Here is a 15,124-nt window from a genome sequence, read left to right as displayed (position 1 = left end):
CATGAATGTTACGATCCATTCTTAAAAGGGTGATCTTTTTAAAAATAAATTGTACTTGTCTGCAGTTTCTACTGACATGCATCCTTAAATAATAAACCAACATTAATCTGAGAAAATTAATCTGAGAAATGTCTTGCTACAACAGCTGCAAGATGTTCAGTTTTCAGTTTCAAATGTGCTAATGGCTATCCAGTATACTGTTGGTAAAGGCACACATCCAAAGCTCTTATTATTATGTAATGTTCAGCTATTTGCAAGATGAATGACAAAGCTAGTGGGATAACAAAGAGTATGGACAACAGTTGTGCAGAGTTGAGAACCAAACCTATTTTTTGAACGGAGAAATACCTTTGTGCATCACCATTTTACAGTAACTAAACAATATATTTAAAAATGTGTTCTGTGTCCCAACTGGGGCATAGGCTAGGTCTCTTCTGACAAGTGAGATTCTATGTAGTCATTTCACCAATTGATAGTCATATATACAAGGAATGGATTAGGACACAGTCTATACCAGGGGTGGGCACACTTTTTGGCTCGAGGGCCACATCGGGACGAAAATAATAAACGGTGGGCCACACAGATTTTCTGGGGGAAAGATTTGTTTGCTAAAATCAATTTGCGGCCCAGAAAAAGGGCAGTTATTTGAAAATATATAGGTCCATTATCATTTCTACATACTTCCTACCTAGTTTGAAATATTCAAGTGTGGCCTGGAGTCCCAAAACAATAATTCCTCCATCTCCAAAAAAACTTACTCAAACCTCCCATGGGCCTGATTGAATGGGCATGCAGACCGGATCTGGCCTGTGGGCCATATTTGCCCACCCCTGATCTATACGCATCTCCAGAGTCTAAAACTATCCTCTGCTGCTTGCCTCCCAGCACTGATCAGAAAGAACTGGCAAGATGCAAGCATATGATCTACTACGATTGAGCCAGATTGCCTTCACCTGTCCTCTTTTGGATTGGTACAGATAAAGTAGAGGAGAAGAGGTGTGGAGGCCACTGTAGACTATTGAGATGCAAGTATCTTACTGTGATCTAATCAGACAAACCAGCCTCTGACAGCCAGTAATGAGTACTCTGTCTTTTCTTATGCATCAATGTCATGCTCTTAAAATGTCACACATGCCAGACAATTATGACTTCATTTCCTGAAGACAAAACCTCTGGAAAATGTTAGCTGTTTTTTCTCCATTGGTCCTAGACGCTATGATACGGATGAGTCTTTCTTCACATGCAGACGAGCCCCAAAGTGAGAATACAGATGTAGTTGTTGCCTAAAGTGGCAAGCATTTGACTTAAATGTCCCCAACCTAACTGTCTTCAATCAAGTGAATGAACCTGTTCTTCTGGCCCATCTACAGTGCATTCGTAAAGTATTCAGACCCCTTCAATTTTTGCACATTTTTGTCACAGACTTATTCTAAAATTGATTTTTTTTTAAATCCTCATCAATCTACACACAATACCCCATAATAACAAAGCGAAAACACGTTTTTAGAAATACTTTATTTACGTAAATATTCAGACCATTTGCTATGAGACTTGCAATTTAGCTCAGGTGAATCCTGTTTCCATTGATCATCCTTGAGATGTTTCTACAACTTGATTGGAGTCCACCTGTGGTAAATTTAATTGATTGGACATGATTTGGAAAGGCACACACCTGTCTATATAAGGTCCCACAGTTGACTGTGCATGTCAGAGCAAAAACCAAGCCATGAGGTTGAAGGAATAGTCAGTAGAGCTCTGAGACAGGATTGTTTCGACGCACAGATCTGGGGAAGGGTACCAAAAAATGTCTGCAGCATTGAAGGTCCCCAAGAACACATTGGCCTCCATCATTCTTAAATGGAAGAAGATTGGAACCACCAAGACTCTTCCTAGAGCTGGCCACCCGGCCAAACTGAGCAATTGGGGGCGAAGGGCCTTGGTCAGGGAGATGACCAAGAACCTGATGGTCACTCTGACAGAGCTCCAGAGTTCCTCTGTGGAGATGGGAGAGACTTCCAGAAGAACAACCATCTGTGCATCATTCCACCAATCAGGCCTTTATGGTAGAGTGGCCAGATGGAAGCCACTCCTCAGTAAAAGGCACATGACAGCCTGCTTGGAGTTGGCCAAAAGGCACCTAAAGGACTCTAAGACGATGAGAAACAAGATTCTCTGGTCTGATGAAACCAAGATTGAACTCTTTGGCCTGAATGTCATGCGTCACGTCTGGAGGAAACCAGACACCGCTCATTACCTGGCCAATACCATCTCTACGGTAAAGCATGGTGGTGGCAGCATCATGCTGTGGGGATGTTTTTCAGCAGCAGGGACTGGGAGACAAGTCCAGATCGAGGGAAAGATGAACGGATCAAAGTATAGAGAGATCCTTGATGAAAACCTGTTTTTGCTTTGTCATTATGGGGTATTTTGTGTATAGATTGATGACTGAGAAAACGATTGAATCCATTTTAGATTAAGGCTATAACGTAACAAACTGTGTGAAAAGAAAGGTGTCTGAATACTTTCCGAATACACTGCATCTCAGTAACAAAACAGATACAAGAATAATGGGTTCTGCTTTATTTTACTGTTGACTTGTATTTATATTTGCATACAAACGACCTGCTAAAATGGTAATTATCTAAAAATTGCCTAATTATTACTTTTCAGTTTCTGTGATGTAAATACTATCTGAAATACAAATGCCAAATACAGTATTACCCCCAAAAAAATTCCCATTAAATGAAATGAAAACAAAGATCAAAGATTTACTGAAAAAAGAAAACACTCCTGGGTGTAACAAATTATATCTTTATCAGCCAGTGGAATGAAACAATATGTACCACTTATCCCTATAAGAGTAGAGAATCACTGAGATCAGATAGTGGTGTGGGAAGAGACCAGGGAGAGAGCATCACCATCTTCCTCTGCGTTGTAGTATTATTGGCCAGAGGAGGTGATAGCCACATTCCAGAGAGAGGTCTAAGGCTGGGGCCAGAAACAGATGGCTGATAACGTTGGTTTGTTACCAATACTTTAATTAGGTGATAAGTATACATTGTCACATATTACACACAAATTATATAATCTGATCCCTAACTGGATTGTGGTCCCACTCAGCATTAAAGGGATAGTCTGTGATTTTTGCAATGAGATGTATCTGTGTGCAGTTTGAAGGAAGTTGCTAACTAGCATTTCCTCAATTGCTAACTAGCATTAGCACAATGACTAGTCTACAGGAACAGCTAGCAAACTATCACTAACTTCTTTCATACTGGACGCAGATACATAAAAACAGTATCCACAAGTTGATGTCACTCTGGGGAAGTAGATAAAATCCTCTGTGTGTGAACTATTTCTTTAACAAGATGGATTGGGGGTAAAGCCTTGTGACAGACTAGCATCCTGTCCAGCAGGTGTACCTGTACATCAAGCTGCCTCACGCAGTAGAAACAGGAGGAAGGTTCCTGCCCCTATGGGCCGTTCTGGCTCAGACAAGGCTTACTCACTTACTAAGCTGGGAGGTGAGGATACTGTGCATTTCATTTAACCTTTTGTGTGTCTTCCTCCAAATATTCTTGTTTGCATGTCTTCGTGCAAACAACGAATTAAGCATCTATCCGTTAGAACTTCAACATTTAAAGTTCTGACCTACGTAAGAAAAAATCTTTCCGTTGTCCGTCAACCCCCATAGAAAATCAGTATGCTAAATATGTATTTGGAGGATAGAACATTTCCGTCTGAACGCGGCCCACGACAGCTTTATGCAACAGGTGGAATTAAACGTCTAACTAAGTTCTATAAATGACTACCTATTTGGCTCAAGGATTATCTATTCACACATGAATCATACGCTAAATGTGGCTGGTATTGAAATTGCTTGAGAGAGTATAGGGAGCCAAGATGGATGCTGCCCTTCAGCTGTGTAGTGGCAACAAGCCACATGACATGGAAACTGCACCAGTGGAACCAGGTTATGATTTCCTGCTTTCATGGCACAGAGACGTGGGAAATGGGGGAACACAAGTGATAGGAGGTTCATGACCCGGGAAATGCATCCTCTTAGAATTACCTCATCTTTTCCAGAGACTCTTCAACAACTTTCCCCTCCAGCCAAGAATGATAGACCATGGATAGCGCTGGTCCAGGGCGTTGGTGCTTTTAGAACGTGCACTAACGCCGTTGAACAAGACATAGACCACGACAAACAAAGGACGGCATAATGTCGTTACAGCCGTGGCACAAATTAAAGCACAAAAAAAGACACTTCTCCCTTTCCAAGAGACTAGCCCAGTTGCAAATCTACATTTTGAATGACATGACAATCCATTGCAAATGAGCTAAAGTTGAACAAGAGTTAGACACATCATTCACTATTTGGTTCTAGATGAGCACTGCTACCAAATGAGATTGATTGATTATATTATTTCATTATTTCATTATGTATATGAATCATACAGCCAACATTCAAGACAACTTCTTACTGCAGGGTCAGTCAGAGGAGTGAAATCTCAGTGTGCCCAGCTATGCACCCTTGGGCAGGACACTCCATCAGAATTCCTTTGGTTCTCTTGGTTCTAAGCCAGCTGTGTAAATGGCTAATGTGTCGAAACAGTAAGTGATCTGAATAAAATACAACTGGGAGCCCGTATCAGCAATGCAAGGAAAGCTTGTCGCTGTGTAACTCATCCTTACCAAAAACAATACGTATTACTAATGCTTTCAAGGTGCTATAGGCCCCAATTGAGGTTAGGAAGGACAAAACATCAACCCAACACAGTCTTTGCTGTGCTTCTACCTCACAGGACAGATATTGAGTTAGGGCACTTAGGGGCAAATCATGGAAACAAATGTGTATCAAGTATCCAGGGGAGAATTGGGAAAGAGTAAAACTATTTGGGGCTACTGCTGCCGCGCATGGTTCTCGCCCACTCCCAAGGGGTCTGTCATTTCCGCTAGTTTTGTTCGGGCTTAGATAACAGAGAATACAGTATGCTATCAACTATTTGGCTTCAGTTATGCCCCAGTCCAAACATTGGCGTATGTTTTGTTCTATTTTCCTTAATCTACTCAGTGTTGTTTCCTAAATACTCATAGTATCACCTTATGGATGAAAAGATGGAACTGAATAACACAATGAAAATGACTAAACTATTACTACTAATTTCAAGAAATTCCATTCTTTTAAATGGCCTGGTATTTTAGAAACAAAAACAGCACTGGGGAGGCTACAATACAAATGGCTCAGTCTCTAGGTATTCTCAGTCTTTGGTCCCTAAAATAAGAGCGTCAACACCTTTCAGCCTAACAGACACAGCTGTGGAAACAAGCTTGCCATGGCTGAGATGTTTGACAGTCCTACTGAGGGGGAGGTGGCCCAAGCATGTCCAGTTGGCTGACCACTCCCAAAACAATGTACACACCATCACCCAACCATTTATTTTTTACTTTTACATTTTAGTCAACGCTTGTATCCAGAGCGACTTACAGGAGCAATTATAGTTAAGTGCCTTGCTCAAGGGCACTTCGGCCGATTTTTGACCGGCTCAGATATTCAAACCAGCAACCTTTAAGTTACTGGCCCAACGCTCTTTACTGCTAGGCTACCAGCCGCATGCTCGCGCACAACACACACACACACCACACACACACACACACACACACACACACACACACACACAGCGGCCCTCACCTGTCACCCCTGTGGTGGCAGCTGTCCCCCAGCCTTCCCCCTCCCCCTCCGCTCCCCCATTCCCCTCCTCTTTTACTGACCATCGCCTGCCCTGATAGAAAACAGGATACCACCCTCTCCAGCACCCGTTTCACTATAACACATGCTGTTGTGTCCATTTCGAATAACAGCCCCAAACACACCAGGTATCAGTTTATGTCATGACATTCATTGTCTTTTTAATAATTGATTCTTAAGATGCCTCTAAGACAGGACTATCTATCTCGAACAAGTAGAAGATTTTAAAAGCAGTTTGTAGTTAAAAAGGGCTCGTGTGTAAAATGGCCGTTTGCTTACAGTGGAGGGGACATGCAGTATCTGTGCAGTTTGAGCATGACTGTTTTATCAGTCATTTGACTGGATGAGCATATAATGTAAAGGAGAGTTTGGGGAAAATGGAGCCTGAAGGTCAATTCAAGACAGAACTCTGAAAATAATCTCTCCTTAACACAACTGATGTATTTATTGTGAAACCATCAGGGCACATATAAATAATTGTTCCACTGCTCCCTGAACAAATGATACTCATTGAAAGGGATGCCTTGGTTTTATGCACCTGCTACACAGTGAACTCAATTGACATGAGAGGCTAATGCAACAACATTGGTGTAGCTGCACGGACACTCAAACTGAGAAAAACAAAGGACAAAAAGAACAACCTAAAGATACTGGAAAATATGTCGGTTTAGGATATGCCGTGATATCATCATCTTGTCATTTGCAGGGCAGAACATATCATTTGGAAACCAGATATGATGTAATATTTTGATGTACTATTTTGTCTGTGTCTGCTGGTAGGAACCTGAGTGATTAAAGGCCTTTACACTATCTTCACCCCTATTATAGGTTCAGTGAGACACAAACGTTCCACATGTGACTGCACACTGTATGTGTACAAGGCTACGTTGGAAACTCATTCAAATGTTGTTCCAATTTTAAACGAACAACAAGTTTTAGAGCTTATAAAGATGCTTTAATGCGTCTTGTGTTTGTGTGTGTATGTGCTTGCATTCGTCCATGTGTGTGATACTAGACAGATGGATAGGTTGTGTGTGTGCATGTGTGCTTGTGTCTTTCTGCATTCACAAACTGTGAAGTGTTTTCCCATTGCAAAGGGACCCCGCCCTTTCAGACAAGGCTGAGTGGAGAAGGCAGACACTAGGTCTGCATACAACAAATGGTCTTAAGAAAAGAGCCTGCTCCATCAAGCAAAACCTAATAGGAAAATGCACTAGAGTGCCACACTTAATTGCCACTATGCGATGCAAAGCCTGATCAAACACACTTCCGGAGAACCATTAAAACCCCAAATAACTTGAACCAAACATTTCACTCAAGTCGTGTTGTTTAGAAAAAGTACTGATTCAGCAATATGAAGTCCCACAGAATAACCACAGTGTAATTCAATTACAGGTCTTATTACAAATCCTTTATATCCCATGCCACCTTTAACAGTGCATGTTTTCCTTTGTTTTTCACAGTGGATATTTGACAACTTCAGTTCCCACTGTGGCTGACAATCAGGTAAGCACAGTGTGGCCATGCTAACATGCCACCACTGGAACTAGGAAGTTATTGACTTCATTCATTGCTATATGGAGTGGAGTGGTTGCTTGAAAAATAGATGCTTGCAGTAGCCTAGGCCTATAGCTTCACTACTATAGAACCCGAGTTTTTTGCTCAGTAAAATCTCTTTGTATAATCTACTCTTCTCCCTCATTGCTCGCATTTTAAATGTTGTTTGAGTCCTTCTGTGACTGGGACATTGAGGACTCGACTCGACCAGGTCGCATTAGTGCTGCAACGTTGGAGAGTCTGAAGAGTCCTCTGCATCACGACAAGAAGGCCGCATGTAGCATCAACCGCAAATATTTACAGTCCACCAAATAGAGAGACACAAACGACATGTTGACGAGATACATGTAAAGTATTTGATCATTAGCACATACTAAAGAAAACCATGAAGTTGAGGCTTCATGTCTTTGAAGTTATGTTTTGAGGAGGAGCCGACCACTTACGTTTTGATAGTTACTGTATCATCATCGCATCATGCAATTAAACATTGTAGCTGCCAACGTAATATTAGCCTTCTGCGGCCATTTCAACAACCGATACACTTCACCTAAAATGAGTAATATTGTCTATATCAATAACCCCAAATCATCAATCAACAACTACGCACCACGTAAACCAAGGACCATAAAATGGGGGGGATTTTTTGTTATTGTGCACAACCTAACTCAAACATAATGTTAATGCCACAGTTAGCCTGTCTTTCGAACTGTACAGAATAAACAAACGTGCTAAATCATTGCCCTCGCAGCATCACCCTGGGCTACCTTCCGCGCAGCGCCACAGATCCGCACGACCACGCCTGTTTGCATCCATTCTACTCTACCGTTATTCCACCTATAATGGAAGTCACAGAACACCATGGAAATCGATATCAGACACTATACAAATGAAATATAATCCAAATTGCGCATATTGTATAAAATATGCCTTTAAATAAAGGTATTTCTGATATGAACAGTAGGCCTACAACATCAACATGTCTAATGGTGTTAATTGCGCAGGCCTATGAAAAAAAACAAAGACCGACAAAACATAGTTTAAATCGTATGCCTATATACGTGAGTCACGATTTCATATTTGCTTGATTTAAAAATTTTCCATCATCTCCCCAGTAAGTTTAGGTAACCTATTTGCTTTGTAGCCAATCTGTGTAACGGAAACTGTCTAACCTCGGCAAAAAATTACAACACAACTGGCAATGTGATGAGATAAACTCGTCTGTTTGAAATAACACATTTATTTGACTTACCAATCAAATAATAAGGAACGAACTTCACCTCCTTGAGAGTCCGCAACGGGCAAACGAGAGGCTGGGCAACAAGAGCTGGGAGTGACTGGGAGAATCCGCACTGCCGCCCCCAAATCCAGCAAAAACTGTAGTGCTGCACTGAATTTCGAAGGGGCGGGGATTATAGAGAGCGAAGTAAACCTATCGCCGAGGACTGGCCTACACCATTAAAAAAATAAGCTATATTTGATATCGATTATGTTTAAAATATATATATATATATATTGCATAGTTTAGTCTACATCAACATATATGTCCTTTAGTTAGAAAATGTTCCTTCTGTACACTAAATGTGTGTCACTTTGTGGCTTTAAGATGTGTCATTTCCAGTTTTAATGTAGGACTGCAGGCCCTAAAGACACTGAGGCTATCGAAGATAATTACATCTGTGAGTCATATCTTCAGTACAACACATTTTCTACACCTCAATTGTACATGTGAAAAGTTAACTTGTAATATTCTCTTTCATTCATTGCTTGTAGAAGGACAGGGTGTGTCATGATTCTGACTGGCCCTCATCTTGTTCATCCATTGTGCACGCTTATCAATAATGCATTGCAGTCATACACAGGACGTCATAATGGATCTTCAGAAGGACCTTTGATCTACAGTGCCTTCAGAAAGCATTCATACCCCTTGACTTATTCCCAATGTTGTTGTGTTACAGCTTGAATTCAAAATGGATTCAATATTTTTTTTCTCACCCATCTATACACAATATCCCATAATCACAAAGTGAAAACATGTTTTTAGAAATTTTAGCAAATTTATTGAAGATGAAATACAGAAATATCTCATATACAGGTGACGATTACAGCTAAGCTTTGCACACACGGATTGCAAAATATTTGCCCAATATTCTATTTAAAATTATTCAAGCTCTGTCAAGTTTATTGTTGTTCATTGCAAGACAGCCATTTTCAAGTCTTGACATAGATTTTCAAGTCAAAACTATAACACAATGTCATCTTGGTAAGCAACTCCAGTCAAGCTATGGCCTTGTGTTTTAGGTTAGTGTTCTGCTGAACAATGATTTCATCTTCCAGTGTCTTAATTTTTATCAGTTAAGAACAAATTCTTATTTACAATGACTGCCTAGGAACAGTGGGTTAACTGCCTTGTTCAAGGGCAGAATGACAGATTTTTACCTTGTCAGCTCAGGGATTTGATCTAGCAACCTTTTGGTTACAGGCACAACACACTAACCACTAGGCTACCTCAGTCTGTTGGACAGGAAATTGAACCAAGTTTTCCTCTAGGATTTTGCCTCTGCAAAATTTGAATGACATTTTTTAAAATGCGAAAAATCAAATCACATTTTATTAGTCACATGTGCCAAATACAACAGGTGTTCACCTTACAGTGAACCTCCTCCCTATAGGCTGTCTCATCATTGTCGTTGATCAGGCCTACCACTGTTGTGTTGTCTGCAAACTTAATGATGGTGTTGGAGTCATGCCTGGCTGTGCAGTCATGAGTGAACAGGGAGTACAGGAGGGGACTGAGCACGCACCCCTGAGGGGCCCCTGTGTTTAGGATCAGTGTGGCGGATGTGTTGTTACCTACCCTTACAACCTGGGGGCGGCCCGTCAGGAAGTCCAGGATCCAATTGCAGAGGGAGGTGTTTAGTACCAGGGTCCTTAGCTTATTGATGAGCTTTTGAGGGCACTATGGTGTTGAGCTGTAGTCAATGAATAGCATTCTCACATAGGTGTTCCTTTTGTCCGGGTGGGAAAGGGCAGTGTGGAGTGCAATAGAGATTGCATCTGTGGATCTGTTGGGGCAGTATGCAAATTGGAGTGGGTCTAGGGTTTCTGGGATAATGGTGGTGATGTAAGCGATGACCAGCCTTTCGAAACAGTTCATGGCTACAGACGTGAGTGCTACGGGTCGGTAGATGTTTAGGCAGGTTACCTTGGTGTTCTTGGGCACAGGCACTATTGTGGTCTGCTTAAAACAGGTTGGTATTACAGACTCGGACAGGGAGAGGTTGAAAATGTCAGTGAAGACACTTGCCAGTTGGTCAGCACATGCTCGGAGTACAAATCCTGGTAAATAGTCTGGCCCTGCGGCCTTGTGAATGTTGATCTGTTTCACATCGGCTGTGGAGAATGTGATCACACAGTCTTCCAGAACAGCTGGTGCTCTCATGCGTTTTTCAATGTTATTTGCCTCGAAGCGAGCATAGAAGTAGTTTAGCTCGTCTGGTATGTTCATGTCACTGGGCTCCTGATTGATGCTTTGCCTGTTTGATGGTTCGTCGGGGGGCATAGCAGGATTTCTTATAAGCTTCTGGGTTAGAGTCCCGCTCCTTGAAAGCGGCAACTCTAGCCTTTAGCTCAGTGCCGATGTTGCCTGTAAACCATGGCTTCTGATTTGGATATGTACGTACAGTTACTGTGGGGACGACGTCATCAATGCACTTATTGTTATCGGAGGAATCACGGAACATATTCCAGTCTGTGCTAGCAAAACAGTCCTGTAGCTTAGCATCTGCTTCATCTGACCACTTTTTTATTGATCTTGTCACTGGTGCTTCCTGCTTTAATTTTTGCTTGTAAACAGGAATCAGGAGGATAGAATTATGGTCAGATTTGCCAAATGGAAGGTGAGGGAGAGCTTTGTATGCGTCTCTGTGTGTGAAGTAAAGGTGGTTCAGAGTTTTTTTCCCTCTGGTTGCACATTTAACATGCTGATAGAAATGTAAGTTTCACCTCTGGGTGAGGGTTTTCTTGTTTGCTTATGGTGGAATACAGCTCATTCAATGCTGTCTTAGTGCCAGCCTCTGACTGTGGTGGGATGTAAAACAGCTGCGAAAAATACAGATGAAAACTCTCTAGGTAGGTAGTGTGGTCTACAGTTTATCATGAGATACTCTACCTCAAGCGAGCAATAGCTCGAGGCTTCCTTAGATATCGTGCACCAGCTGTAATTTACAAAAATACATAGTCCGCCGCTCCTTATCTTACCAGACGCAGCTGTTCTATCCTGCCGGTGCAGTGTATAACCAGCCAGCTGTATGCTGATAGTGTCATCGTTCACCCACGTCTCCGTGAAGCATAAGATATTACAGTTTTGAATGTCCCGTTGGTAGTTCAATCTTCCACGTTGGTCATCTATCTTATTGTCCAAAGATTGCATGTTTGCTAGCAGAATGGAAGGAAGTGGGGGTTTATTCGATCGCCTACGAATTCTCAGAAGGCAGCCCGCCCGCCGACCCCTTTTTCTCTGCCTCCTCTTCACGCAAATCACAGGAATCTGGGCCTGTTCCCAAGAAAGCAGTATATCATTTGTGAGCCTCGTCAGACTCATTAAAGGAAAATAATGATTCTGCCAGTCCGTGGTGAGTAATCGCAGTCCTGTTGTCCAGAAGTTATTTTCGGTCATAAGAGACAGTAGCAGCAACATTATGTACAAAATAAGTTTAAGAAAAGTTACAACCAACGCAAATAAACGAACAAAAAAAACCACAATCGGTTGGGGGCATGTAAAACGTCTGCCTTCTTCTTCTGCGCCATCTTACAGTCCTTGCCAATGACAAGCATTCCCATAACATGAATCAGCCACCACCAGTGATGTGTTGTGATGGAATTGCCCGAAATTTAACACTTAGTACTCAGGCCAAAAATCTATTCAAATCAAATCAAATGTATTTATATAGCCCTTTGTACATCAGCTGATATCTCAAAGTGCTGTACAGAAACCCAGCCGAAAACCCCAAACAGCAAGCAATGCAGGTGTAGAAGCACGGTGACTAGGAAAAACTCCCTAGAAAGGCCAAAACCTAGGAAGAAACCTAGAGAGGAACCAGGCTATGAGGGGAGGCCAGACCTCTTCTGGCTGTGCCGGGTGGAGATTATAACAGAACATGGCCAAGATGTTCAAATGTTCATAAATGACCAGCATGGTCAAATAATAATAATCACAGTAGTTGTCGAGGGTGCAGCAAGTCAGCACCTCAGGAGTAAATGTCAGTTAGCTTTTCATAGCCGATCATTAAGAGTATCTCTACCACCCCTGCTGTCTCTAGAGAGTTGAAAACAGCAGGTCTGGGACAGGTAGAACGTCCAGTGAACAGGTTAGGATTCCATAGCCGCAGGCAGAACAGTTGAAACTGGAACAACAGCATGGCCCGGTGGACTGGGGACAGCAAGGAGTCATCATGCCAGGTAGTCCTGAGGCATGGTGCTAGGGCTCAGGTCCTCAGAGAGAGAGCATGCTTAAATTCACACAGGACACCAGATAAGACAGGGGAAGTACTCCAGATATAACAAACTGACCCTAGCCCCCCGACACATAAACTACTGCAGCATAAATACTGGAGGCTGAGACAGGAGGGGTCAGGATACACTGTGGCCCCATCCAATGATACCCCCGGACAGGGCTAAACAGGAAGGATATAACCCCACCCACTTTGCCAAAGCACAGCCCCCACACCACTAGAGGGATACCTTCAACCACCAACTTACCATCCTGAGACAAGGCCGAGTATAGCCCACAAAGATTTCCGCCACGGCACAACCTAAGGGGGGGCGCCAACCCAGACAGGAAGATCACATCAGTGACTCAACCCACTCAAGTGACGCATCCCTCCTAGGGACAGCATGAAAGAGCACCAGTAAGCCAGTGACTCAGCCCCTGTAATAGGGTTAGAGGCAGAGAATCCCAGTGGAAAGAGGGGACCCGGCCAGGCAGAGACAGCAAGGCCGGTTCGTTGCTCCAGAGCCTTTCCGTTCACCTTCACACTCCTGGGCCAGACTACACTCAATCATATGACCCACTGAAGAGATGAGTCTTCAGTAAAGACTTAAAGGTTGAGACCGAGTTTGCGTCTCTCACATGGGTAGGCAGACCATTCCATAAAAATGGAGCTCTATAGGAGAAAGCCCTGCCTCCAGCTGTTTGCTTAGAAATTCTAGGGACAATTAGGAGGCCTGCGTCTTGTGACCGTAGCATACGTGTAGGTATGTACGGCAGGACCAAATCAGAGAGATAGGTAGGAGCAAGCCCATGTAGCTTTGTAGGTTAGCAGTAAAACCTTGAAATCAGCCCTTGCCTTGACAGGAAGCCAGTGTAGGGAGGCTAGCACTGGAGTAATATGATCACATTTTTTGGTTCTAGTCAGGATTCTAGCAGCCGTATTTAGCACTAACTGAAGTTCATTTAGTGCTTTATCCGGGTAGCCGGAAAGTAGAGCATTGCAGTAGTCTAGCCTAGAAGTAAGAAAAGCATGGATACATTTTTCTGCATCATTTTTGGACATAAAGTTTCTGATTTTTGCAATGTAACGTAGATGGAAAAAAGCTGTCCTTGAAACAGTCTTGATATGTTCGTCAAAAGAGAGATCAGGGTCCAGAGTAACGCCGAGGTCCTTGACAGTTTTATTTGAGACGACTGTACAACCATTAAGATTAATTGTCAGATTCAACAGAAGATCTCTTTGTTTCTTGGGACCTAGAACAAGCATCTCTGTTTTGTCCGAGTTTAAAAGTAGAAAGCTTGCAGCCATCCACTTCCTTATGTCTGAAACACAGGCTTTTGGGGCTTCACCATGTTTCATTGAAATGTACAGCTGTTGAGGAACACCGAAATTTACAGTTGATTTGTCAGAGGACAAACCATTCACAGAGACAAACTGATATCTTTCCAACAGATAAGATCTAAACAAGGCCAGAACTTGTTCGTGTAGACCAATTTGGGTTTCCAATCTCTCCAAAAGAATGTGGTGATCGATGGTATCAAAAGCAGCACTAAGGTCTAGGAGCACGAGGACAGATGCAAAGCCTCGGTCTGATGCCATTTAAAGGTCATTTACCACCTTCACAAGTGCAGTCTCAGTGCTATGATGGGGTCTAAAACCAGACTGAAGCATTTCGTATACATTGTTTGTCTTCAGGTAGGCAGTGAGAAGTGTATTTCTTTGCCACATACAGTATTTTGCAGTATTACTTAAGTGCCTTGTTGCAAACAGGATGCATGTTTTGGAATATTTTTATTTTTTACAGGCTTCCTTCTTTTCACTCTGTCATTTAGATTAGCATTGTGGAGTAACTTCGTTGTTGATCCATCCTCAGTTTTCTCATTTCACAACCGTTAAACTCTGTAACTGTTTTAATATCCCTGAGCGGTTTCTTTCCTCTCCGGCAACTGAGTTAGGATGCACGCCTGTACACCATCCAAAGTGTAATTCATAACTTCACCATGCTCAAAGGGATGTTCAGCATCTGCTTTTTCTATTTTTACACATCTACCAATTGGTGTCTTTCTTTGTGAGGCATTGAACATTGAGGGACCTTACAGATAATTGTATGTGTGGGGTACAGATATGAACATGGAATGAGTCCATACAACTTATTATGCAATTTGTTAAGCACATTTTTACTACTCACATTATTTAGGCTTGCCATGACAAAGGGGCTGACTACTTATTTCAGGTATATATTTTTTTATTAATTTAGAAAATATATAAATTCCCCTTTGACATTATGGGGTATTATGTGTAGATCAGTGAAATCTCAATTGAATCCAAG

At 42.3% G+C, this 15,124-nt stretch overlaps 1 protein-coding gene across 1 annotated transcript in view; it reads right to left on the bottom strand.

Annotated features, from left to right (window-relative positions):
- The window catches only part of sptbn1 (spectrin, beta, non-erythrocytic 1), a 91,375-nt gene extending 82,690 nt beyond the window's left edge, over positions 1-8,685 (bottom strand). The window contains exon 1 of the mRNA XM_042301522.1: positions 8,556-8,685. The gene's annotated coding sequence lies outside the window, so the exon portion shown is untranslated. The remainder of the gene's footprint in view (positions 1-8,555) is intronic.
- Between the last annotated feature and the right edge of the window lie 6,439 nt (positions 8,686-15,124).

This window comes from Oncorhynchus tshawytscha, linkage group LG02 (assembly GCF_018296145.1).
Source record: "Oncorhynchus tshawytscha isolate Ot180627B linkage group LG02, Otsh_v2.0, whole genome shotgun sequence".
NCBI lineage: Eukaryota > Metazoa > Chordata > Actinopteri > Salmoniformes > Salmonidae > Oncorhynchus > Oncorhynchus tshawytscha.
Note: the sequence above shows the minus strand (reverse complement) of the source record. Positions and strands in the feature narration are given on the sequence as shown.